This window comes from Carcharhinus amblyrhynchos, chromosome 20 (assembly GCF_965287045.1).
Source record: "Carcharhinus amblyrhynchos chromosome 20, sCarAmb.v2.hapA, whole genome shotgun sequence".
Lineage (NCBI taxonomy): Eukaryota > Metazoa > Chordata > Chondrichthyes > Carcharhiniformes > Carcharhinidae > Carcharhinus > Carcharhinus amblyrhynchos.
This window is the reverse complement of record NC_137343.1, coordinates 6468244-6495045: the sequence shown is the minus strand read 5'-3', so window position 1 is coordinate 6495045 and position 26802 is coordinate 6468244. Positions and strand designations below refer to the sequence as shown.

Sequence of the window (26802 nt, the reverse complement as noted above, 5' to 3'; positions counted from 1 at the left end):
ATCTATGAAGGCAGGCATTGTTCTTTCAGCTTGTGTATACCAATTCAAATTTAGATACAAACAACTTTAGATGTGGGCCATTCAAGAATTTTACAGGATCACAGTAAGTAATTTTGTGTGAATGGCTCTCTTTTGTCCTTCAGTGGATCTTTGGAAATTTTTTAATATATTTAAATTGAAGATGATTAAAAAGCAATTTCACCCAACAGTGTCTGCCTTTCAAAACACCCAGATCATGTTTGATCACGAAGATGGAACAGCTTCCACACTGGATGAAAGAGTATATATAATATTACAGTGTGCTACTGAGCCAAATTTAACCATGACCTTTGCTAAGTTAATTTATCTCAGCTGGGTGCTGGTGGGGGGGAGGAATGAGCAGTTGGAAGTGCCACTCTTGCTAGATACTTCCCATTCCTGCCTCCACTGCCACATTACCCACTACACTCTGAGCATTCTAACACCCTCATGAAGAACACCAAGATATCAGTGGGTCATCACCAAATGCTTAACAGAAGAAAGTGATCAACAAATACATTTCAGCCTGTACCAGAAACAGCAGTGTATGTATACAAATATTTGGAGTGTTCTTGATGTACTTTGAACAATTAAAGCAGATGAAAGTAGGGAATCCTGCAGAAACATTTGGAATCAAGGAAACCTATTAATCATTTATAGAACGTCACAGGACAAAAACTTATCAGGACTGCATTAACAAGCCACCTAATTTAAAAGCTTATATTCATATAGCTTCCAAGATAAGTTGATTCCATTAAATATAATACACAGACAGACACAAGGATGCTACACTCAGTGTGTACATTTACTGCAAAGTCTGGCAAAGACCTAAACAGGTCAGGAAGATTGCAGCTGAGTTAACTGATCTCCATTAGGATGGTAGTACCCCTGAAGTGTCTTAATGCTTTTGGGAACTGGATTGGACTCAGCTGTGAAGTACTCTATAGTTGTTTATTCTTATCTTAAGGAGGAACTTCTTCACTCAAAGGGTGGTGAATCTCTGGAATTCTCTGCCCATTGAAGTGGTGGAGGCTGCCTCGCTAAATATTTTTAAGGCGCGGGTTGATGGGTTTTTGATAAGAGAGGGGATTAAGGGTTATGGGGAGAGGGCGGGAAGGTGGAACTGAGCCGCGACAGATCAGCCATGATCTTATTGAATGGCGGGGCAGGCTCGAAGGGCTAGATGGCCTACTCCTGCTCCTATTTCTTATGTTTCTTATGTTTTTATGTTTCTTATCTTGGAAAACGGCCACCGGGGTGCAATGAGATATCAGAAGGCTCCTGAAGCTCAGAAACTGTACAAAAGAGTGATTAAGTGCCTTCAGAAGCAAAGATCTGAAAATCTCATCCCGCTCATTGCAACTCCAGTTTGGCAGTATTATGCTTTAAATTGCTTCCTTCATGTAATCTTAAACAATGGCAGCAGAAAAGAATTTGCTCTTATTATGGTGATAGTAGTAGAAGATACAACTTCAAAGGCTCTGCTCCAAATTGATTAGCATTATGAAACCTATTCAAAAACAACACTGCTTTGAAACATGTTCAAGGCTTGAACATGCTGATTTGGACACTGCTTGGAAATTGTTCTTGGGGTACATGCTGAACTCCTTGAGTTTGTAACACTCTCCTAGTCATCATTTATTCTTTTTCTGAATGGTAGAGAACATCAGTTACTACACGCTACTTGCCTGTTCATTTTACAATGGATGGATCCAATATTAATGCTTTATAAACTTTCCAAGCTTAAGTCAGTGCTCATGTAATGCAATGTCAGCCTACACCTTTACCTTTAATCTGCACTTTCATGCAGAGGATAAATTAGGCACATGTTTTGATAATACAAATTCGTGATTTGCTTCACAATGATTACCAATTTCCATAAGACGCCTGGCAAAATATTAACATGAGGTACTGTAGCAATATGTGAAATATTACAGTATGCCAGAGAACATGAAACAGTGGGATCATTAGACATTAGGTTTTAAATTAGCCACAAACAGCTCAGCTATACTTTATTCAGATATTTTTACAATTGGCAGTGAGAGGGGCAATGCAATAGATTGCCTGTGTTCAGGTAGTTGACCTCAATTTAAATCAAAGGCTGAAGAAACTGAAGTATTTTGACAATTTCAGGGTAATCAAACATTGAAATGCTTCAGTTCAGTTTATTTCAATGGAAGAACTGTGCCTATGTTATAATGTGCTATTCAATCATGGCGGTGAAACCAGTCTTTCCACCTTTGGCAATAAAGTTTAGAACCAATTTTGGCTTTTATCTTTACTCTTTTGAAAAAATACTGCAAGATTTCAAGGATTGAATGCAATTATAGTGACTGAATGGGGAAAATGGCTAATTAACTACGTTCAATTATTTTGCAGGCGTTCATGATATTTTCAGCTCAGACTGATAGACATCAATCTCACATCTGCAATCTGGTTTCAAAACCACAAAACAATTTAACTAAGGGTCTCAGCTCAAAATATTAATTTTTTGGACACTAGTAGTTCCCTTAATTCCTGTTTAATTTCAGAATTCCATTATTCAATTATTCTTTTAATAGCTACATGGAAATCTTTAACTTGCTATAACACCGTTGGAGAAAAGTATGTCTATGTATGTGGTAATACCGAGTTCTATAACTTCACTTCAGTATTAATGCAAACGCTGTGTTCACACTCTGCAATCGCTTATCTGACAACAAGACCTAGAGAAGCCAATATTTTATCTCTGGCTTGACATAACGCTGGCCTTAATTCCATTCACTTCCTTAGCTGCCATCAAGTGCTGAATGCGAGATGTATTGCCAAGGTACACTGCTCGATCCAGGGATCATCCTCTTCAATCACATCTGCTGTGTCATATAGGTAACTTTCTTACGCATCTGCAACATTTCTTGTCCCCAGTCTTATCCATCCTTCTCCTTGAGGCTCAATTCTTCTAGTAGTTCCCTCAATAGCCTCCATGCACAATTGAACACATCCAAATTAATCAAAATCTTACATACCCATCAAGTCTGTCCTCCCTAATCTCAGTAAAATTGACATCAAAATTCTCACCTTCACCTTTAATCTTATCCATGCACTTGCCTCAATCTATATTGGTGATTCCCTTATATTACATGGAGCGGCACAGTGTCAGGGACCTGGGTTCAATTCTGGCCTTGGGTGACTGTCTGGGTGGAGTCTGCACATTCTCCCCATATCTGCTTGAGTTCCTTCCCAGTGCTCCAGTTTCCTCCTACAGTCCAAAGATGTGCGGGTTAGGTTGCCTGCCCATAGTAAATTGCCCCTTCGTGTCAGGGGCCTAGCTAGGGTAAATAGGTGGGATCATGGAGATGGGGCCTTGATGGGATTATGATCTGTGCAGACTTGATGGGCCAAATGGGCTTCTGCATTGTAATGATTCTATTCTATGATTCTACATCCCCACATTATTATTACCAAGCTAATTAAAATGTGATCATTAAAGTGTACTGTAATGATTTGTCAGAATTTCTCAAATTAGAAATTACATTTTCTGAAAATTATAGCCTATTAATCTTTTCCTGTCCCCTTGCTCTGTTAAGTAGGAGTATGATACCATACTGTATGTTACATTATGTTGCAAATGCAAAAAAAAGGTGCCTAAATGACAAAGCAGATTGTGATGGAAGACTCTGATATTGAAACTCACATTCAGCACTGCATGGCAGCTAAGGAGGTTGATGGAATCAAGGCCAGAGATATGTGGATTCAAAGATACAATAATGGCTTCTCAGAACTAGTAATTCAGAGGTCTAAACTCCATGTCTGGAGACATGAATTCAAATCCCATCATGCCAGCTGGGGAACTTTAAATTCCGTTAAATAGATTTGAAATAAAGGGTGGGATTTTCCCATCCCACCCGCCACAGGAATTATAGTGGGTGGAACAGGACAATATAAAAGTCCACTGACCTTGGGCAGGATTTTCCCGTGTTGGGGAAAGTGTCGATGGAAAATCCCACCCAAAAAGTCCATAACAGTAAATGACCATGAAAGAATCCATTATTCATCAGAGCCCATCTGATCTTGAGGAGAGGAAACCCACCATCTTTCTCTGGTCTAACCTATATGTGACTCCAGGTCCACAGCAGTGAGATTGACTTTTTCTTGACCTCCGAGATACCATAGCAAGCAACTCAGTTGTATTCAAGAAAACAGCTCAGCACCACCCTTGTTAGAGTAACTATGGATGGGCAATAAATGCTGGCCTTGTTGGTGACATCAACATCCTGCGTACAAATATTAAAAAAACATTCCCCATTCCTTCCACACTTCTCTTCATTTCCCTTTTCATGGATACTGGCAGCTTACTCAGCCGCTATTGTCCTGCTCTCTGGAATTCCCTAATTAGATACCTCTCTGCCTTGCAGTCCCCATTCCTGTTATCAAAAACCTCCCTTGGACTGCGCCTTTGATCTTCCGCCATAACCCATAACATATTCATTTTCACGTCCTCCTCAATGTCAATAGCTCATTTTCCCCCTGTATGTAAATGAGAATTTTTCCTCAATGAACAGCTCTATAGAAGTTAAGAAATATGCAATGTTTGGGTATATCAATCAGGTATGGTACCTCTATCTGGAACCTTTACTTTTACATTATGGGACAAATTATCAACATGGTGACTCCAATTTGCTATTACTATCAAACTAATTAAAATAAGTGATCATTAAAATAGACTGTAATGTAATGATTTGTCAGCCTGTTTCTCATATTAGGAATTACATTTTCTGAATAGTATAGCCTATTAATCTTTCCCTGTACTCTTGAGCTATTAAATGGAAGCATTTACATTTTTCTTTAGAAAAAAGTTAAAACTCTGCACTCATAATTATTCAAATTTGGCACCAATTTTAAAGATATATTATTAGAAATTTAGCTTATCATTAATTCATACAAACTATATTAGCCCTGACACAAATTCTTGTTTAATGCAAAAATAGCCTGTATTTTAGATACTGCCCCAGAAAATGTAACCTAATTGCCGTCTTCCAATGTTCACTTTTCTCTTGCTGGTGGTTGAATGTTAACAAATCATTTTCAACCAATTTAACAAGTTATTTGTAAGGAATGTTTAGAACAGAAATGGTTCCAGTTACAACTAACACTTTCATTATATTTTTCTTTTGTCAGTGCTTCTCTTCTCATATTTCTGACTCCTTAATGACCTGCATTTCTAAAAGGAATCAGGTATCATCCAGTACCCCATCCAAGTGGGCAGCATTGACGGCACCTGCACAATGACCAACAATAACTATCTGAGCATGGTGGGCTCCAGCCTGATGGTATGTGTTATCGCTACAAACATTAATGTTTAGCTACAAAAATGAGCAGGAAGAGAACACAAATTGAATGTACACAATGTTATTCAAGTTTAAAAGCAACTTAGCCAACTGAACAAAAATATTATTCTGGCTTAACACTAAGCAGCATTTCCAACAAATGACCACACGTTGCAATCACTATTTTTCCAGAAACCTCACATCTTTCATAGTCTGCATGACATCCAGCACAAAAAACTTACAATGACAGCAAATGTTCCCAACCGTGAAGTATATGGTAAACCTGAACCAATAGTGATTTAAATGCAGGAATTAAGTCCATGGACTTGACATAAGGCAACAAATAGCTAGAGTTTTATGCTTGCAGTTTGTGATGTTCCCCAAAAAATTCCATGAGATTGCTGCTTTACAATAACTCCTGTGAATATTTAAGGTAGACCTGGGAAATTCTCAAATCAATCTCATTTTCTGCTCCTCCAACTAATAATGCTTCCTAAATGGAAATTTAAAATGACTCTACACAGATAATTACACTCTCTTAATTTTACCTTTTCTTGCTTATATTTACAGATATCTTAGCGCTATGGATAAATATTTATCTTCAGGACTATTTTGATACAATTAGTTAGGATATGTGTAATGCCCTTCCTTCACCAAATATATTGGCACCAGTTACTGCAAAGGACACCTGTACACAATCGTATCAGCTTTGAAGGCGTGTTTTTCCTTACTGCTGGCACAGTCTGCAGCCTGTTCATTGCACCTTTCCATTTAGTTCTGAAATTGGCAACAAATCAATGTGAAACTCCAAACATCCACTATCACTGGTCTATGACTGGTGCGGTCAATTTATTCTTGCCGGTATTGCCACGATGCCGTGAAATGCCATGAAACACCTGAAGTGAAATATATTCCATGCATGTCCTTACCATTTGGTCAGTACAAAAGCATAATGTTTAATAAGTCCAACATCTTTCTTATGTTTAGAACACATTTCTGATCACATTCAATGTGAAAACGTGAAATGAGGAAGAATTTTGGCCACGAATAGCTTGGCACATGTCTCTCTAATTTTGTGTATGTTGGCATTGGCAGTGGTAAAATCACTGAAGATCAACAATCCAGAAGCTCAAGTTAATGCTCTAGGATCATGGGTTCAAATCCCACCATGGCTATAGGCAGAATTTGAATTCAGTGACTAAATGTTGAATTGAAAGAGAATGGTAACTAAGAAACTATTGTCAATTGTTGTGAAAACCCCACTTGGTCCACTAATGCCCTTTGGGGAAGAAAGATTGCCATCCTTAATTAATCTGGCATACCTGTGACTCCAGACCCCAACAATGTTTTTGACTCTGAAGTGACCTAGCATGTCACTAGCTGCATCAAACCGTTACAGAAAAATCAGTAAGGAATGAAACCAGATGTACCACCCTGCATCAACCTAGGAACAAGAAACAACAAGATCACACATCGTCCTGTTAAACCTGCAAAGTGTCTATTACGTTTTGTGCCAAAACTGGGAGAGTTGTTTCACAAACTAGTCAAGAAACGTTCTGACACAGTCAGACTCATGGAATCATACCTTACAGAAAATTTCCCAGACATCATCATCTCCATGTCCTGTCTCAGACCCAGCACAGTATTCAATTGGGAGATAGTTTTCCTGGGAGTTTTCAGCATTGACTCTGATCCCTTTGAAGTTTGATGGCATCAAGTCAAACATTAGTAAAGAAATCTCCTGTTGATTACCACCTACCATCCAACGCTCAGCTGATGAAGCAGTCCTCCTCCATGTTGAACACCACTCAGAAGGGTGTTAAGGACACAGAATGTACTCTGCATGGGGGACTTTAATGTCCATTACCAAGAATGGCTCAGGAGCCCCATTACTGACCAAGCTGGCTGAGTCATAAAGGCCATAGCGGCTGGACTGAGTCCACATCAGGTGGTGAGGAAGCCAACAAGGAAAAAACTTGACCTTGGCCTCACCAATCTACATGTCACAGATGCATCCATCCGTGACAGTATCAACAGGAATGCCCAACATGCAGCCCTGGTGGAGACAAAGTCCCATCTCCACATTGAAGACACCCTCCATTCATGCTAAATGGGATTGATTTAGAACAGATTTAACAACCCAAAACTGAGCATCCAAAACTCAATGTGGGCTATCAGCAGCAGTAACATATTCAACTACAATCCCTGGTGATTCTCCCTCCATGACTACTATCAAGCTGGGAGATCAACTTTAGTTCAAGAAGTGTCAACCTGGTGAAGCTCCAAGACAGAAGTACTTGCACGCCAAATAGTGTAAACAGCATGCAGCCGACAGAGCTAAGTGATCCCACAATCAACAGGTCAGACTAAGTTTTGCAGTCCTGCCACATCCAGTCGTGAATGATAGTGGACAATTAAACAACTAATGAGAGAGGAGGCTTCAATTATTGGGGATGCCAGCACATCTGTGCAAAAGACAAGATTAAAGCATTTACAACCATCTTTAGCCAGAAGTGCCAGTGGGTGATCTAACTCAACCTCCTCCTGAGCTACCCAGCATCTTAGGTGTCAGGCTTCAGCCAATTCAATTCATTCCATGTGATACCAAGAAACAGCTGAAGGCACTAAGTATTGAAACAGCTAAATGCCCTGACAATATTTCAACAATAGTACTGTGCATTTGTACTTCAGAACTTGTTGTATCCCTCGCCAAGCTGTTCCAGAACAGCAACAACATTGGCATCTACAATGTGGAAAATTGCCCTAGATATGCTCTGTCCACAAAAAAGCAGGATAGATCTAACCCAGCTAATTACAGCTCCATCAGTCTACTCAATGTTACCAACAAAGTGACGAAAGTTACAGTTGGCAGTGCGATCAGCAAAAAGCTTCTCACTGACTCAGTTTGAGTTCCAGCTGGGCCACATCAGCTCCTGACCTCATTACAGCCTTGGTCCAAACACAGACAAAAGAGCTGAACTCAAGAAGTGAGCTGAGAGATCAAGGCAGCATTTGAACAACTGTGGCAGCAAGGAGCCCAGACTGTTCGCAATCTTAGTGCCATAAACAACCTTAAGAAGAGCTCCTGACAACACAGCCAAAGCATCATTGTCCTCTCTATAGCTTCAACCAGTCCACTCTGCCTCAGCTTATGGGAACGAGCTTAAGAATACTGATAGGCAAAGAGATCTGGGTGTACAGATTCACAGGTCACAGAAAGTGGCAATGCAGGTGGAACAGGTAGTCAAGAAGGTATACGGCATGCTTGCCTTCATCGGCTGGGGCACTGAGTTTTAAATTGGCAAGTTATGTTGCAGCTTTATAGAACCTTAGTTAGGCCTCACTTGGATAATGTTCAATTCTGGTAGCTACACTACCAGAAGGATGTGGAGGCTTCGGAGAGGACACAGAAAAGATTTATCAGGATGCTGCTTGGTATGGAGAGCATTAGCTATGAGGAGAGGTTGGAGAAACTTGGTTTGTTCTCACTGGAGGTTGAGGGGTGATCTGACAGAAGTCAACAAGATTATGAGGGACATGGACAGAGTGGATAGTCAGAAGCTTTTTCTCAGGGTGGAAGAGTCAATTACTAGGGGGCACAAGTTTAAGGTGCGAGGAGCAAAATTTAAATGAGATGTACGAGGCAGATTTTTTACACAGAGAGTAGTGGGTGCCTGGACCTCATTGCCAGAGGAGGTAGTGGAAGTGGATATGGTAGTAACTTTTAAGGGCGTCTCGACAAATACATGAATAGGATGGGAATAGAGAGACATGGTTCCCGGATGGGTAGGGAGCTTTAGTTCAGTCGGGCAGCATGGCCATTGCAGGCTTGGAGGGATGAAAGGCCTGTTCCTATGTTGTAATTTTCTTTGATTTTTGAGCATCATTCCCACCTCTATAACATTGCCCATTCCACCCCACCTCAGCTTATAGGAACAAGATAATAGCAGGAGTAGGCTATTGAGGCTTTCAAGTGTTCTCTGCCAGTTATTTAGATCGTGGCCAGTTGTATTCAGCTGCACCTTCTTGCATTATTCCCCATATTTTTAGATTCCCTTAGTAACCAAAGATCAATCTCGGACTTCAATATGAGCATCCACACCTCCTTGGGGTAGAGAATTCCAAATGTTCACAACTGTTGTGTTCTGCACTTCTCCAATCCTGGTCTCCAGTTGAATATCCCAGATTTTAACTGCAACACCCTTGGCAGCGATTCCTTCACCTGCCAAGGTCCTAAGCTTTTGAATTCCTTTTCAAACCTCCCTAAACTGCTTTGACCAAGTGTTTGGTTATCTGCCCTAAACATTGCCTTTATGTGGCTTGGTGTCAAATTTTGTTCAATCATATTCCTGTGAAGCATCTTGGAAATGTTTTGTGGGGGTGGAAGAGGAAATCAGGATATTGAATTCGATGATCAGCCATGATCAAAACGAATGACAGAGTAGGCCCAAAGGGCTGAGTGGCCTACTCTTATTTCTAGATTAATTGCACACAAAAGTACAGACTGAATCTTTTAGCAGTCATATATCTCCAGTTGCTTGCATCTTTAATGCAGTTGTAAGCTTGGAGTAAAATCGATGTATTTATGGTACTCAATACCATCAAAGCTCTCTCTGCAAACAGATGTTCAATTTGCATCGTAGAAGCACTGCAAAAAATTAAAAGGTTGCTGTCCTGAACATTCATAACAAACTTTCATTTTCAATGAATACAAAGACATTGGAAAGCTTATATGCAATATTTATCTTTGATGATCTCAACATTTTTTAAGAGCAAATATTTTCAGAGGGTACACAGGAAATTTTTAAAAAAAATTCTTTCATGGGACGTGGGCATCTCTGGCAAGTCTGGAGATGTCCATCCCTCATTTCCCTTGCTGAGCATTGGGAGGGCAGTTAGAGTGAACTGCACTGCTCTGGATCTGGAGTCACATGTAGGATGGCAGATACCCCCTAAAGGACATTAGTGAACCAGATAGGTTTTTACGATGACAGCTTCATGATCCCCTTTGCTGAAACTAACTTTCAATTCAGGATTTTATCAATTGAATTCCAATTTCACCAGTTTCCACCATTTGTTTGGGTCCCTGGATTATTAGTCCGGTCAGGAAATCTCAGAACAGTTTTTCTAATGGGCAGAGACTTTGCATTTATCATAAATACGGAGACTTTACTGATCAACAAAAAAAGTAACATCAGCAGTCCCCAACTTTGATCATCAGTCCAGATGGACCAGTTTTTCAATCTCAGTTGAAAATTCAAATTTGCCCACAATAGATGAGAACTGTGTTGGACAACCAGATGAACTCTTACAGACTTCTGCACACCATTTCAGGACATTTAGTGAAAGAAGGGAAATAGAAACTTGGCAAATGGTCCCGTCTCACGTAAACATAAGCCTTCTGTTAACTGGTGGCATAATTCTGAACCAGCACTTTGGACCTCAGAGGGGAAATTAATTGGATCTTTTTCGGCCGTGCTGAATTCCCAAAGGAGAGAAGTTTGTTGGCAGAAACAGGTGCATGCCTATCGGGGATAAAGGTTTCAAATGTTTCTAAAAGTTCATTGAGTGATTCTGCAGACCTTATTTGAATGTTCCTGTGCATGTCTTAATGACAAGCTACATTCAGTTGGACAATAAATCACAATTCCCACTGCCCATTCAGGTGATTATAAAAACAAAACTCCATGAGTTACGACAGTGACTATTTAATTTGGAGAAAGCAGAGAATGGCACTAAGTATAACTGCTCATTTGGGGAGCCGGTGCAGACACAATCTTCTTGAAAAACATAAGTTACACAGAAAGTGCCTAAATAATTGGAAATTTCTCCAAACTGCGATATCTCCAGGTCAAGTCTTCATTGATAGATGTTAACTTCTATTTGCAGATGACTATGCACAAAATGCTGGAAGTGTGGTAGACATGCAGCACATTATGTTCTCTGCATCCTGAGATAACTTTGGTCTCACTACCAGCACAAAGAAGACTGACATTATGTTCCAACCTACATCAGGAAAGCTCTATCAAAAGCCAACAGTGGAGGTGAGCGACCAGGATTTGACCGCTGTAGACAGGTTCACCTACCTAGGCAGCACTTTTTAACACTGTGCGTAAATTGATGGTGACTCCGATTCCAGAATTGCCATGGTCAGTGTGTCTTTTGGAAGATTTCGCTATTCAGTATGGGAACGTAGAACGGCGAGTCTAAAAAACCAAGTCCAAGGTCTACCAGTGACACACAAAGAAAACCAAGCACTTCCATCTTTGCTGCCTCTGCAAACTCCTCAACATCAAGTAGCATCAGCATCAAGTAACAAGGAGAGTCCCAGACACAGAGTCCCTCAGGAGAATTGACATGGTCAGCAGCTTTACAACGTTATAACACAAACTATTAAGGTGGGCTGGACATGTCGCCAGAATGTCTGACAACAGACTCATAAGCGAATCTTCTACAGGGAACTACAGAACAGGGCACACTCCCATGGCAGCTCGAAGAAACGCTTTAAGGATACCCTGAAAGCCTCCAATGATTTAAAAAAATAAACTTAGTTGTTAGTGAGACTTGAGGGATAACTAAATGTGCCTGGAAGGACAAGTTCAGAGTTCACTGACAGCTAGGTTTCTTCCACATCATGAGCTAGGTTTCTTTTCCAGGGCACAAATTGCAAAAATTGTTCAGAAAATTCCAAATTAATATAATAGGTCATTATATATTTACAAATGTATAATGAAGAAATGTTTGAACAGAGAACAAATTACAGCACAAGAATAGGCCCTTTGGCCCTCCAAGCTTGCATCCACCATGCTGCCCGACCAAACTAAAACCCTCTACCCTTCCAGGAACCATATCTCTCCATTTCCATCCTATTCATGTATTTGTCCAGCGCCCTTAAAAGTCACTATTGTATTTGCTTCCACTATCTCTCCCGGCAGCGAGTTCCAGGTACTCACCACCTTCTGCATAAAGAACACCTTGTACATCTCCTTTAAAACTTGCCCCTCACACCTTATACTTATGCCCCCTAGTAATTGACTCTTCCACCCTGGGAAAAAGCTTCTGACTATCCACTCTGTCCATGCCCCTCATAATCTTGTAGACTTCTATCAGGTTGCCTCTCAACCTCCATTGTTCCAGTAAGAACAAACCAACTTTCTCCAAACTCTCCTCATAACTAATGCCCTCCATACCAGGCAAGTATCTTCTTAAAACTGCTATAAATGGATGGTTCTTTTTTCCATATTTTGTAGGGTAGACCTGGTGTCTTCCAACTGGGCGAAATGGCCTTGCTCCAGAGCTCCTCAGCATCACAGATGCTAATCTTCAGCCAATTCAATTCACTCCACATAATATGAAGAAACAACTGAAGGCACTGGATATTGCAAAGAGTATTGATCCTATCAAATTATTGAAGAGTCATATTCCAGAACTTGCTGCGCCCTCAGCTAAGCTGACTCAGCTAGTTATCAGGAGCAATAGAATTGGCAAGGGGTGGGGTTAGAGAAAACTGGCCAGCGTTCCATCTCAAATCCAACCCGTGTACAGCTTTATGCCCTCAGGTATCCAGTTGCAATATGGCACCCTTGGCCAGTTCTACAAAGACTTTCACATGCATTTTGAGGATATTTAGGGGAAAAAGCAACAATACATTGAATGTTCCATTGATGGCCTTTTCCTTTCTGACAATCCCGAGTGGGGCTGCTTCTATTTCTTGTGACTGCAAAAGGTAAGCATCTCCCATTTTAAGGTGGGGAAGGGATAATATATAATTAATGCTCTAAGCATCCCAATGCTTAATCACTAAAGCAGGAATAAACTTACAATAGAAGAACACAGCTGTGCTAAATGCCATGTTTTTGGTGAGAAGGCGAGGAAAGGAGATTCCTTTGGAATCGTTACCTTCTAAATTACTTCAATATCATTATAACCAATACCATGCAAATCTCTTCTCTATAAAATACATTATTAACATATCCGAAGTAGATGACCAAGAAGAGGTTTTAATGCACTGCACTATTTATATAGAGGTTTTTATTGCTTGCAATCTTGTCCAGAGTAAGATTCAGGAGCCAAGTTCAGTTAGCCCATGCAGTGACAATGCAAGTTGCCCTACTGCTACATGGGCTTTATAATCATGTTGTTGCTGAATCTTATGTTGCAAACACATGCTTGTTCATCTCATTATTTGACGTATTGCCGTCTTAACTGCTCAATTACATTGCAACTATCACTTGTAATGGAACTTCATTACTTATAACTTTATTAGTCCCATAAACACATTTATGTCATTTCAGTGTTACAGAACTCACAGCTTGAATCATTCACTAATAGGATAAGTTATATTATTTTGGCAATGAAACACATCAGCAAACTGTAGGGGAACTAAATTTTTTTCTTTGATTCAAGCAAATGTGCCCTTAGACACAACAACATTAAAAGTGATGTCGATGTATTAAATTCTCAATCACAGTCCTGTTGTTATTTCTATGCTGCTGAGGGACAGAATTAAAATTATCAGCACTGGTCCAAATGGATTTGCTCTCATTCAGCATCCCGCTTCAGAGAATATTTCTGCAAATTGGTTTTAAATTAAAGGAGGCGGAAGGTATTGTGCCTTCTCAGCATTTTCCCAGGTGCACTTAATCTAATTTCATTAAGGATATCAGGACAGATGATCACTTGTGTAGAAACATTAAGTCTGTCCATTTTTGTATAAAACCATTAAGTCTGTCAATGTGTCAGCGGGTAAGCTGTTTATTATTTGAGATGGGAGCTGGGCTTAGATTCCCAATAATCTGTCAAGAACAGTCAACCACAAATTAAGCCTGTTGCCAAGGAACTCAGCTACAATTCCATGCTAACTTCAAGATATTTGTATAAAACCTAGATTCTCTACCACACCAATTTTGACTTAGAATGTTATTCAAGTCTTCAGCCTATCAGCGAGCACTCAGAGGCAACTGATTCTACTGGTTAGATTAAAAAACAAACATGAAAGAACTGACAAAAACTGCTATAACTGTGTTCCTTATTGTTCTTATCGCAGCATGTTCAGTGACATGAAAGCTGGCAATGGCCATATTTGCCACAATTTTGTTTTAAACACAAATTAAAAACAGATTTTACAATTCTATCAAGTTTTTTGCTGCCAAAATTAAAGCTCATTGTAAAATCAAGACCCGGATCTTGTAAAATTGGGGCCCGGGTTCAATTCCAGCCTTAGGTGATTGTGGAGTTTGCATGTTCTCCCTGTGTCTGCATGGGTTTCCTCTGGGTACTCCAGTTTCTTTCCATTGTCTAAAGATATGCAGGTTAGGTGGACTGGCCATGCCCGAGTGTCTCAAGATGGTAGGGAGATTATCAGGGTAAATGCATGGGATTATTGGGATAGGGCAGGAGTCAGCTTGGTTAAGATACTCCGTTGAAGAGTCGCTGCAGACTAGATGGGCAGAATGGTCTCCTTCTGCATGTTAAGGATTCTATGAAATCACTGTTTTCACCTATTCTTGCTTCTTCACAATTTTCACCTGCTCCTCCTGCACGTACTAATCTTCTGTTGAAATGCAATTTCACAGGCACTAGCAAGAATCTCGTGCTTGATCCAAGATGTCATTCTTCATGTGTGAGTCCTAATAGTACATTTCAAGAGACTTATTAGCCATGCAGTGCATGGAGAACAAACCTCACACTCAATACCTATGTTCACTTTCCAACTGAACTCAGTGGAACGAGATCAGTTAGATCTTTTCTTTACTTGCCTGGGAATAAAGGCCAACTGTGCTCTACTTAGATTAGCTAAATCAACATAGGCCTTCTCAGTCTGTATTACTCAGAACATATCAGGTAATGAATTTACCCTCTCAAACCAAGAAGGGAACATACCTGCCTCCATATTTATGCTATCGCTCATTTGCTTAGCAATGTCTGTTAGAAGGATTTGTTGGTTGCATAAGATGAACCTTTGCGATATTGCTCCATTCATACCCACACATTAATCTGCAAATTAATCTAGATCTGTAGTGATGTGACACACTTTTCATAAAAGCCTTCTAGTGAGATTTAATTTTTTTTTGCATGTCACTGTTTAATTTCATTTTTCTCTGAGCTTATCAAGTAGAAGGACACGAGTACTGGGGAATGAAAGTACTGAGTGTTTCAATGCCAAGTGTCAGCAACAAGCACTCACAAATAAGGTATAACATAACAATATGTAGAGTAGAGCTCCCCCATTCTGCCCCAAATTGACATTCTTTCCATTTGTGGCCCCTGAGTGAAATTGTCAATTAGTTGAATGAGGGACAGTTTTGTGCTGCAGGCCAGATTTGCAGCTTTTATTATCTATAGGTCATATTGTTTGTGGTTTGAGAATATCAAAGGCAGAGTCTCATTACACATTCCTACTTATGCTTCATTTGCATGTCGCATCAAAGGGGCCAAAGGTAACGTAGAGAATGTTATTGTATTTTTAAAGTTCCATGTTTTCTACTGGTATCTTTCAGTAGTGACTATACCACTTGTAACTAATGATTATGGATGAGGAGAGCTCAAATAGATGACTTGATTATAAACAACCTGTCAATCATCAACTTCAGAAAACATGTCCAAGTGTTACTGTATTGCTGATGCTAACAATGACACTTTCTGGATAATGTGTTGGTGCTGGACTCAAGCCCAATTAGCAGATTCACGAAATGTGGGTTTCTGCCCATCTATGTGCTGACTTTCCAATGAGATGCATTACTGTGGAAGGATTCTGTATACAAACTGTCATAACTAAAAATCATCTGGATTTGTATAATTCTGATACACTATTATTGTTTTGTTACATCATTTCCTTATTCACAATTGTTTCAGCAAACGTTATACCTGGAAAACAACTTTAAACCAACAGCATTACCACAATTCTGAATGGAAGGCAAGAAATAACTCAATATATTAATGTAACGGAACTTTACTTTCTGCTAAAACTATATCTACTCTTCTGATTAAAATACTGCAACTATGACTACACATTATTGTACCTACATTATAAATATGCTAAGATCAAATTCCTGACAATATTAGAAAATTTGAGAACAGATATAACACGAGACTTTTGTTCCCAGCCTTATTCAAACATTTCTTTCTCACAAGATTGATAACTTGGTCTCAAATACTGAATATTCAGGCTTCTGTCTGGGAAAGAAAATTGAGCAAGTGAAGAAATGAATGCCGTGGGTGTTTTTGCGTGTTATGTCTTGTTACTGCTCAGAACTGCAGCAATCACTCAAGTATAAAGACATTCATGAATTTCCACAACTGAAAAGCTGCGTGGACTCAACAGGAAGGCTCAGTTTTTGGTTTGTAATTTCCTGCAGCATTGCATTTCCTAACAGAGAGGCCTCATGCAATACCAGATTTTTAAGGGGGAATCCTGGACATTTAAAGACATTGTAAGGGAAATATGCAACGAGCTTTTACTTCCACAGACAACCTCCATATTCAGCTCAGAGTGGTAGTTTATGACTCCTATTTGCTAACAATATGGATCCAATGTAGAATTAGTTTCAGGCAGTCGCAACCCAATTGCTAGTGGGTTTGTACAATATTCGTGGATATGTATGGCACTAAGTTTGCAATTTCTCACCGAGATGCTAGTGTGGGAAATAAGAAAGACAAATTGCTAGAGAGGAAATGGTTCTTTTGTGTTTGCTGCAGCGTACATGATGGTGCACTGAACCAGTGCTATAACCTGATCTTGGAGTGTTTGATACAGTAACTAGGTGCCTGAAATGGAATGTGTTTCATTTTCTCATCTTGATCAGTTCACAAGTAGAAAAGGCAAGCAAATGCAACACGAAAGTAATTTTCTCTTTTTGAAAGATTTTATATTTAATTCAATTGAAGATTTGGAAAAGGAATTAAAATTAATAAATCCAAATACAGGTTCCAAACTCCTCAAAGTTCTCACCCAGCCTGTGGCCTCTAGCCTTTATGTCCCTCCCACACTGGGCATCTCCTTGTCCAGTTCCACTGGTGGTAGCTTTTCATTCGATCATTATACCACTATATTCTGGAATTCCACAGCTTCATCCCCCATTTTGCACTTTGATCCCTGCTATCCAAAATAAGCCTTATAAAATGCTTTTATGACTATGCTTTTGGTTTCTGTCCTAGATCTTTCATTTCCCCACTACTTCCCCTTACTCAGTCCTCACTCTAGTACATGGGCTTAGCATATACAGCTCCACGTAGGACTGAGTAAAGTACTGTCCACACAGTGATGCAAGGACACACCTGGCCCAGACCTAGGCCAGTGTGGTATTGGTCAGAGATGTGTTAAGACTTAGGCATGGAGATAATTCCTTGTCTCTACGCTTTTCTCTCTCTCTCTATATTATATGAAGACTTGCTGTTAGCATACAGAAACGTTCCTAACCAGCACCATTACAACATTCACCATGTTTTTTTCTCCTTACTGTAAACACTCTGGTACATCTTCTTACAGATGATGCAACTTATACCATTTTCTCTCCCATGTTACCTCCCTCCACACTTGGCAAAGACGTCAGCTCCTTGTCCTTACTATCAGCACTTGGCACTTTGTCCCCATCAGGCTGGGTGTCCGCTGTTCTGTCCTCCACAGTGCAAAGAATTTTGAGACCTATTTCTGCATTTGAGGAAGAATCTTATAGAAAAGCTAACTGCTGTTTCTGATATTGGCTGCAAGCAGTGTTACGATTACAGTGAAACAATGACCTAGAGTTCGGGGCCTTCTGCCTTTTCTTTTGGTGATTTGGTGGTGATGGGGGTTAGGGGGGATGGTTGGTAATGGAGATGGGGGGGGTAGAAATGGAATATAACCTGTCACTGGCCTAATCTCTCCTTTGCCCATAGCATGACTGCCTTTGGATACATCAATGTCAGTTGTCAAACATTCAGACAGCAAATCTGCCTGCTGCCTGCCAGATGATGCCAACTATAGACGTCAAAACTACAGTCAAATCTGACAGTCTTTTAAGTTATCCTGGTTGCAGGTTTTGATCTTTCAGACAGTATTTTATATCTTTTTCATCTGCAAGTCCAGGATTCTGGTAAACTAGGTCACTGTGCTGTAAATCTCCATATCCCTAAGGATACACTAGTGTTGAGCTGTTCATTTAGAAATATGAGGTAATTCCTACTGGAATTGGCAACTCCTATGAATTTCACTGAACTGCACAATTTGGGTCATTTCACAACGTACATCACTCTCAATTTATGCAGATGCTATGTTCTCTTAAAGGGCAGGGGTCTGTAAACAGTGCAAGAACTGAGTGTTTGTTTCAGATGTCTATGGGACACAATGATTGAGTATTGTTTTAACAATAAATTCTATACATATTAGGGAATACAGCAGCAAGTTATTTAATCTAACTTGCTTGAAGAGATTAGGCTAGTTGTCTCTGATTAAAACTACAGTGTGCCAAGAAATACTTAGGGACTATTTCAGTGGAGTTTTTAAAAAATTAACAGTCCTGATTACAGCTTCTTACAGATAGATCCAATGAAACAAGTAATTTCAGAATCTTTTATGCTTCGCACAAGACTGCCAAAACTGTTCAAATATAATTCAAAGGACTAGTTAGTCCACAAATAATCAACAGACTTCATTATTAAGACCAAACCAAAACAATATATTCTATAGCTGTTTATATACAATTAATAAATTGGTGCAAATCTATATATTTACTTTCTTAATTTTCCCACTCATTTTTGAATTAATTTGGAGAAGCGCAGTGGTTAGCACTGCTGCCTCACAGTGTCAGGTACCCAGGTTCGATTTCCAGCTTGGGTCACAGTCTGTGCGAAATTTGGACATTCTCCCCATGTCTGTGTGGATCTTCTCTGGGTGCTCTGGTTTCGTCCCACAGTCTAAAGATGTGTGGGTTAGATGGTTTGGCCAAGCTAGATTGTCCGGACTGGCTATGGTAAATGCATGTGATTATGGGGATAGGGCCTGGGTGGGATTGTGGTTGGTGCAGACTTGATGGGCCGAATGGCTTCCTTCTGCACAGTAGGATTCTATGAGACTATAGCTGTTTAAGGTTTGTGCCATTTATTTGAAAGCCGCGATGATTTGATGGTCTCAAGTCATCATTCAACATTCACACCAAGACCAATCAGGAATGGAAAACCTGATTGATTTTTCCACTGCCAAGTTGAGAGGCAACAATTTTAATGATCCAATTGATGCCTCAACTCAGATCACTTAAAATGCATAGGGACGGAACCTGAAACCTTCTGGTTTGACTGGGTGGTGCATTTCCATACATGCAAACTACAACATACAGAAAAGCAGAATAATCTTCTAAAATAGTGGGAACTCAAAGCACAGGACTGAAAATTACCTCTGGACAAAAGCTAACAATCAAGGCAACTGCTTTAGAACAACTGAACAAGTTAAAATAATTTATATTAGATTTCTGGATTATTATTGTTATTTTTAGATCAAATTCTGCAATGTAGTTTGTTTTTTTCAAAAAAACTGAAGTGTGGCTTCAAGTGATGTATGAAAAGTGCTTGCACAGAATGGCCATAGGCATTTCAAAATTATAGTGTATAAAAACTGGACATTTGGTGAGAGTGAGAATATGGTGCAGAGGAAGAAGGTGTTGCTTTCTGCCTTCAGTACTTAATATTGCATCAAGCTGGAAAGTAGTTAAAATCTTTATCTAAGTACAAGTTAGTCTGCAGAAAAAGGTTTCAAAAGACATAACTCAAAAGTATATATAATCAATCTAAGCCAAGGTAAGGCAAAGCAGGTTTTTAACAATGTGTGGGAGTTGTTGAAAGCGCAACTATTCCAGAGATTTGCACAGCCAAAGACAAAATACTGCTGATGCTGGAAATATGAAATAAAAACCATATGCTGGAGATATTCAACAAGTCAGGCAACATCTGTGGAGAGAGAAACAGAGTTAATGTTTTGAGTCAAATATGGCTCTTCTTCAGAACATTCTTATGCAGTAAATGCCTCTGCCTTGAATTGTTCTGGGTCAGAGTCACGAGCTGGATGTGTATTGTTGACATCTCAATACAAAATTGGGAGGAGGAGAAAGATTGCGGTTGGAGCTTGTAGAGAAGTACTGGTTCAGAGTTGGTTGGTGTGACGAAGCATGTACAGAACAAGAGTGCACTGTTGCTTCACAGCTCCAGCGACCTGGATTCGAATCTCAGCTCGGGTCACTGTCTGTGGGGTTTGCACATTCTCCCTGTGTTTGCATGGGTTTCTTCTGGGTGCTCTGCATTTCTCCCATAGTCCAAAGATGTGCGGGCTAGGCTGACTGGCCATTCTAAATTGCCCCTTGGTGTCCTGGGATGCATAGGTAAGAGGGATTAGTAGATAAAATATGTAGGGATATAGGGATAGGGATTGGGCGGGATTGTGGTTGGTGCAGACTCAATGGGCCAAATGGCGTCTTTCTGCACTGTTGGATTCTATGATTAAGAATGAGGGAAATCCAAATGAGATAGAGAATAAGAATTCACAAAAACTGATCCTATCCAATTAATTTCGATCAGGATAAAAATAGAGTGCTGGCCATGGCACGCTGAAGCAGAAGGCTGTCTAAAGGAAGGGGTCGGTGAGGAGGAAGAAGTAGTGAAATATAATGAGGCAGTTATAGGGGATTTAATAATTAGGGAAACGTTCCTGTATTCAGAGGATACTATCAAGAGTCCCACCTGGCACGCTGCTTAACTGAAAGACATCTTCAACTGGTTTGAAAGAATATTGCAGAGAAGGGGGTGATATCTAGTCATTGTGATCAATAAATAGGGAAGCATTGGTAAAGAGGTCCTTTTTGAAGAGTATCAGGAACTAGGAGTTCAGGACCCTCAAGGGTTATAATCGTTAGATTATCTAAGCCATGTGTAAATTAACATAAGAAAATTATGGAGATAACACACAATTGAATAAATGGTGTGGAAAAGTGGGGTTCGATTTCATGGGACAATGGCACAGCGAAGAACCCTCCTGTTGGAATGGGCTCCACCTGAACTCAGACCAAGGTGCTAGGAGAAAGAACACAATACATTGGAGGCGATGAAGACTTTAAGTTTGTAAATTTGGAGTGCTGGGGATGAGGGGAGTGTGGGGAACAAGGAGTCTGATGAAAAATATGGCATAAAAAGTGAATAAAACACAAATGGAAGTGAAGAGAGTAAGGAGAGTAAAAGCATAAAAATTGTGTTTTTAGCAGAAATTTTAAAAATGAAAAGATGCAATTAAATCAGGAAAACAAAATAAGAGATGTGAGAATAAAACAGAAAGGCAAGATAGGATGTGTGGTTCAAATAAGAGTTCTTTTCAACATACAAGTATATCAGGAATAAACTGAATGATTTGCAGGCACAAATTCAACTTGGAAGGGTATGACAATGCAGCCATTATGGAGACATGGCTGCAAGATAGTTCAGGACTAAGGACCAAATGTGTCACACTATAAAGTCTACAGGAAAGGTAGGGAAATGGAAGAGGAGGAGGAGTAGTTTAAGTGATTAACAATGAAATCACTTCAGTGACAAGAGAGGATATAATAAGGTGTAAGCAGGGAATGAAGACATTATGGATAGAATTAAGAAATAGACAAGCATTTAAGACTAGTGGTTGTTGCATTAAGGGCCCCCAATAACAGTTGTGATCTCATAGATTATATAAATGCAGAGTTTAGACAGTATTTAGCAAGAACAGAGTGGTATTAATGTGGACATTTTAATTTAAAAGTTTTGAAAGTAAAGTTTATTTATTAGTCACAAGTAAGGCTTACATTAACACTGCAATGAAGTTACTGTGAAATTCCCCTAGTGCTATTTCATACAGCTATAGTTTTACTGCAGAGAAAGAGACCTTTAGATACCTGTGTTCGCATCAAGCACCTATTTATTCTGATCCCTTTTTCCAGCATTTCATCCGTAGCCTTCTACGTTAAGGCATTTCAAGAGTTCATCTAAATGCTTCTTAAATATTGCGAGGGTTCCTGCTTCTATAGCCTTTCAAGCAATAAGTTCCAGATTCCTATTGCCCTCTGACTGATAAAGATTTTCCCCAAATCCTTGTCTCTTATCTTGGCTGAATAGCAGGAGACAAAGTGTAGTGGCAACTCCAACTTGCAGGATGTAACAAGTGGTGTCCAACAAGGATTGGTGTTGGGTCTTCAAACTAAGATATAGGTGAGATAACGACATAGAATCATACAGCACAGTAGAGGCCCTTTGCCCATCGAGTCTTCACCAACACATTAGAAACACCTGAACTCCCATCTAATCCCATTTGCCAGCACTTGACCCATAGCCCTGAATGTCATGGTGTACCAAGTGCTCATCCAGATACTTTTTAAGGGATGAGGCAACCCACTTTTACCACCCTCTCAGGTAGTGCATTCCAGACCATCACCACCCTCTGGGTAAAAAAAGATTTTCCTCACATCCCCTCCAAACATCCTGCCCCTCATCTTGAATCTATGTCCCCTTGTGACTGACACAAGGGGACATAGGTTCCCTTGAGCTGCTCCTTATCCACTCTGTCAACGTTTTTCATAATTTTGTATACCCCAGTCAGGTTGCTCCTCAATCTTCCCTACTCCAACAAAAACAAATCAATGTTTGCCAGTGACACAAAGCTGGGCAGCATTGAATGTAATTTTATGCTTTTATCTAAATTACTATGAATCTTAAGTGATTGGGCCAAAATAGGTTTCAAGGTAGACGCATACCAGGTCATCCATTTTGGACCTAAAAAGGATAAAGCATTTTAAATGGGGAAAGCTAGAAAAAGGATGCAAGTAGAGGCTTGGCGATTCATGAATATGGATTGTTAAAAACGTTAAACTCAGGTACAGAAAGTGGCCAAAAAGGTTAGTGGAATGCTTCAAACTGAAAGGATATGAAGACTGCATTAACTATAGTAAAGGTCTGGTTGCAAACCATCTATTTTTTGAATAGTTGACCATCACATTTATCCTTCTTTCTTTGATAGTTGTTCTGGCTCTTGACTCTTATGGGTAAAGTAATTAGGGGCATACAAGATTTGTGAGATAATTGTTGCCATCCTAAAAAGTTAAACATTGATGAGAACTGGAAGGCACCAATCCCATGAGGAGTGGTGGTCTTTTGACTCAGATTGTGCACGTATACTGCTAATCAATGGAGAATGAGGTGGAGATTACAATGTGGTGGATAGAAGCCACTCAATGACAAATTATCCTAGCCTCTGGAGAAACACTGAGTCAACCAGGCACAGAGGCACAGCTAGAGACAGCACAGCTGGTAATGCATCAATGGTGCACAGCCATAAACCAGGTCAAACTGCTGTCTTTACCTCTACGTCATGGGGTTGAGTATGCTGGCTGCCAGTCAATATTTGTCATTTTAAAATGGAGTAATGATGAATGATTAATGAAGATGTAATAATGATTCAAAATTATAGTTAATTGCTTAGACTGTTAAGTTTTAAATTGCTTTGAAAGCAGATACTGTCAGGTGTCATTATAAAGATCCTGTCTGCCTTACTTGACTGAAGTTTGATGGCCCTTGGCCAGGTTGCAAGGTACAGACCTGTATAGTTGGAAAACATTTCACCTCACCGAAAAAAGCTTGAAACTGCTCAGGTTACCTTGCTTTAATCAAACCTCTCATCATCTGATCCTGGCTATCATTTGTACAGATGCACAGTTTGAACTGTTCTCCTTCATAAGGGAAAAAAAAGTGGCTGAGTGAGGCAATAAAAACACCTTACAAAATAAAAAGTCAGTTTAGTTCTAACATGCAGCAAGGAATTGCAAATTTTGGCAATGTATTTAAGAAGAAAGCTTGCAATACACCCATAATCATTTTAGCATGGTGTGTGGGAACAAACAAAATGGTAATGGTCCAAATAGACATATCTTTTGAGTTTGCAATCACTATTACTCAAGCAGTGCACATCCACTTGGATCTTTCCAGGTGACCATTTTTCACGTGAGACTGAATGGTCAGTACTAGCTGTCCTTTGAACTACAAGGTTCAATGAGGTCAAACTCAATCTAGTCTGATGCATTGCAAGTACTCCGACTGGATAGCAATCAGGGGAGCCCTGTCCAATGTTTCCTCTTCTAAATCTAGGCATTTGGACTGATCCAAAACCAGGTTTGTTGTGGCTCATAAGCAGTAAACAAATGCATTTATTTACTGAGCCATCAAGGAATACCAACTACTACAAAAATAAAAAGTAATAGGATAATACGGTGTCATCAACTGGTTGCCAACATTGGTGCCAGGCTGAGGGTAGGTTCCTTTAGGTCTATGACGGATATGTCCCTATCTGCTTAAAAAGGAAACCATATGTTCATTTTTTTCTAATGATGATTTTGTAAATTCCAATCTTCAGCTCCCCTCTTGTCTTGGTAGTAAATGTGTCATTTGGTATTGCATTGATTCAAACATACCAGAATTATATCAAGTCAGGTTCAATCTCTACGCCAAGGTGGCTGTTCTCAACTGAGGACAACAATGCAGCAGCTAGTTAACAACAGCATCCCCAAATGGAGAGCGTGGAGAAGGAAAACCACTGCTCCCATTCTGGTCATAGAGGTTTACAGCATGGAAACAGGCCCTTCGGCCCAACTTGTCCATGCTGCCCTTTTTTTAGACCCCTAAACTTGTCCCAATTGCCTGTATTTGGCCCATATCCCTCTATATCCATCTTACCTATGTAACTGTCTAAATGTTTTTTAAAATACAAAATTGTAGCGCCTCTATTACTACCTCTGGCAGCTTGTTCCAGACACTCACCACCCTCTGTGTGAAAAAATTGCCCCTCTCACCTTAAACCTATGTCCTCTAGTTTTAAACTCTCCTACCTTTGGGAAAAGATACTGAATTTCTAGTTGATCTATGCCCCTCATTATTTTATAGACCTCTATAAGATCACCTCTCAGCCTTCTAGGCTCCAGAGAAAAAAAGTCCCAGTCTATCCAGCCTCTCCTTATAACTCAAACCATCAAGTCCCAGTCACATCCTAGTAAATTTCTTCTGCATTCTTTCTAGTTTAATAAAATCCTTTCTATAATTGGGTGACCAGAACTGTACACAGTAATCCAAGTGTGGCCTACCAATGTCTTATGCAGCTTCAACAAGACATCCCAACTCCTGTATCCAATGTTCTCACCAACGAAACCAAGCATGCCGAATGCATTCTTCACTACTTTTGTCTACCTGTGACTCCACTTTCAAGGAATAATGAACCTGTACCCCTAGATCTCTTTGTTCTATAACTACCATTAACTGAATAAGTCCTGCTCTGGTTCAATCTACCAAAATGCATCAGTTCACATTTATCTAAATTAAACTCCATTTGCCATTTGTCAGCCCATTGGCCCAATTGATCAAGATCCCGTTGCAATCCGAGATAACCTTCTTCACTGCCCACTATGCCAATAATCTTGGTGTCACCTGCAAACTTACAAACCATGCCTCCTACACTTTCCAGTATGGAAACCAAGATGAGAACATAGTGAGGTTAATGTGCAATACCCTCACAATTAAATCATGGTCATGAAAAATGGCCATTTATATGATGAGCTAGTCAGTTATGGGCACTTGAGGAACTGCATTTGAAAGATGAGGCAAAATTGGAAAACTTGGCTGGGAAGTTTCTTGCTTTGAAACTACATTTAAGCTTAGCGTAGCTGTCATGTGTCAACAGTGCGAAATGTTTATGTGGACATTTGGAATACAATGGTAAAATACAAAATTCAACATTTAGTGTTCCAGGAATATACACTGACATGATCCACAGTGGTCCAATGGACAGGAACTCTGACAGCATGCAATAAACGCAATGAACTGTTACAATTAATCTCCTGAGTACTTTGTCTCCATTGAATAATTTCAAATACTCATTCTACAACACAATACCAATGAGAATGATTTCCTAAAACTGACTTGAAAAAATTGTTGTAAAATATTAAGCACATAATCTTTTTAATAAAAAATGCCTGTTAAATAATGCAACACTAAAATTAGGAAGATAATCAAAAACAATCATTTTAAAAGCAAATAATCATTAAACAGTGAGTACTGATGACATGCTGGATTAGAGGAGCTGTTGAACTAGACAGTATAAGCAACCTGATTATGATAACAGATGGTTCTTTGTGAGGATATTTCTCAAGTTAATTTCTTCTCTTTCCTTCTAGGTCTCTCCAAAATAAATGTCAACTGCAGTCAAGAATCAATGTGTGGCACTTGCAGGCACAAACCTATGCTCCACTACACAGTGATGCTTCAATATTCTTGTCTTCAATCAAGCCACAGCGGTAACCCTTCAGTGCCTCTGCATCAACTATACATGCTAATCCAGCTCCATTGCTGTGTACTCCCCTCAAGGCAGTACTCTCCATGATACCATCGCTTACTCACTTGCTTTTCTGAAGCTTATTCTTGTAATTCTGTATATAGTGCTTCTGTAGTGCTAATG

General features: G+C 39.7%; 1 protein-coding gene and 1 long non-coding RNA gene across 12 annotated transcripts in view; one reads left to right on the top strand and one right to left on the bottom strand.

The window, feature by feature from the left end:
• The window catches only part of fbrsl1 (fibrosin-like 1), an 884033-nt gene that overhangs the window by 174518 nt on the left and 682713 nt on the right, over positions 1–26802 (bottom strand). The window lies entirely within an intron of this gene.
• LOC145355723 (uncharacterized) lies at positions 479–26564 on the top strand. The gene is made up of 3 exons (XR_013889036.1): positions 479–563; positions 5176–5327; positions 26522–26564. It is a non-coding gene; the product is annotated as an uncharacterized LOC145355723 (long non-coding RNA).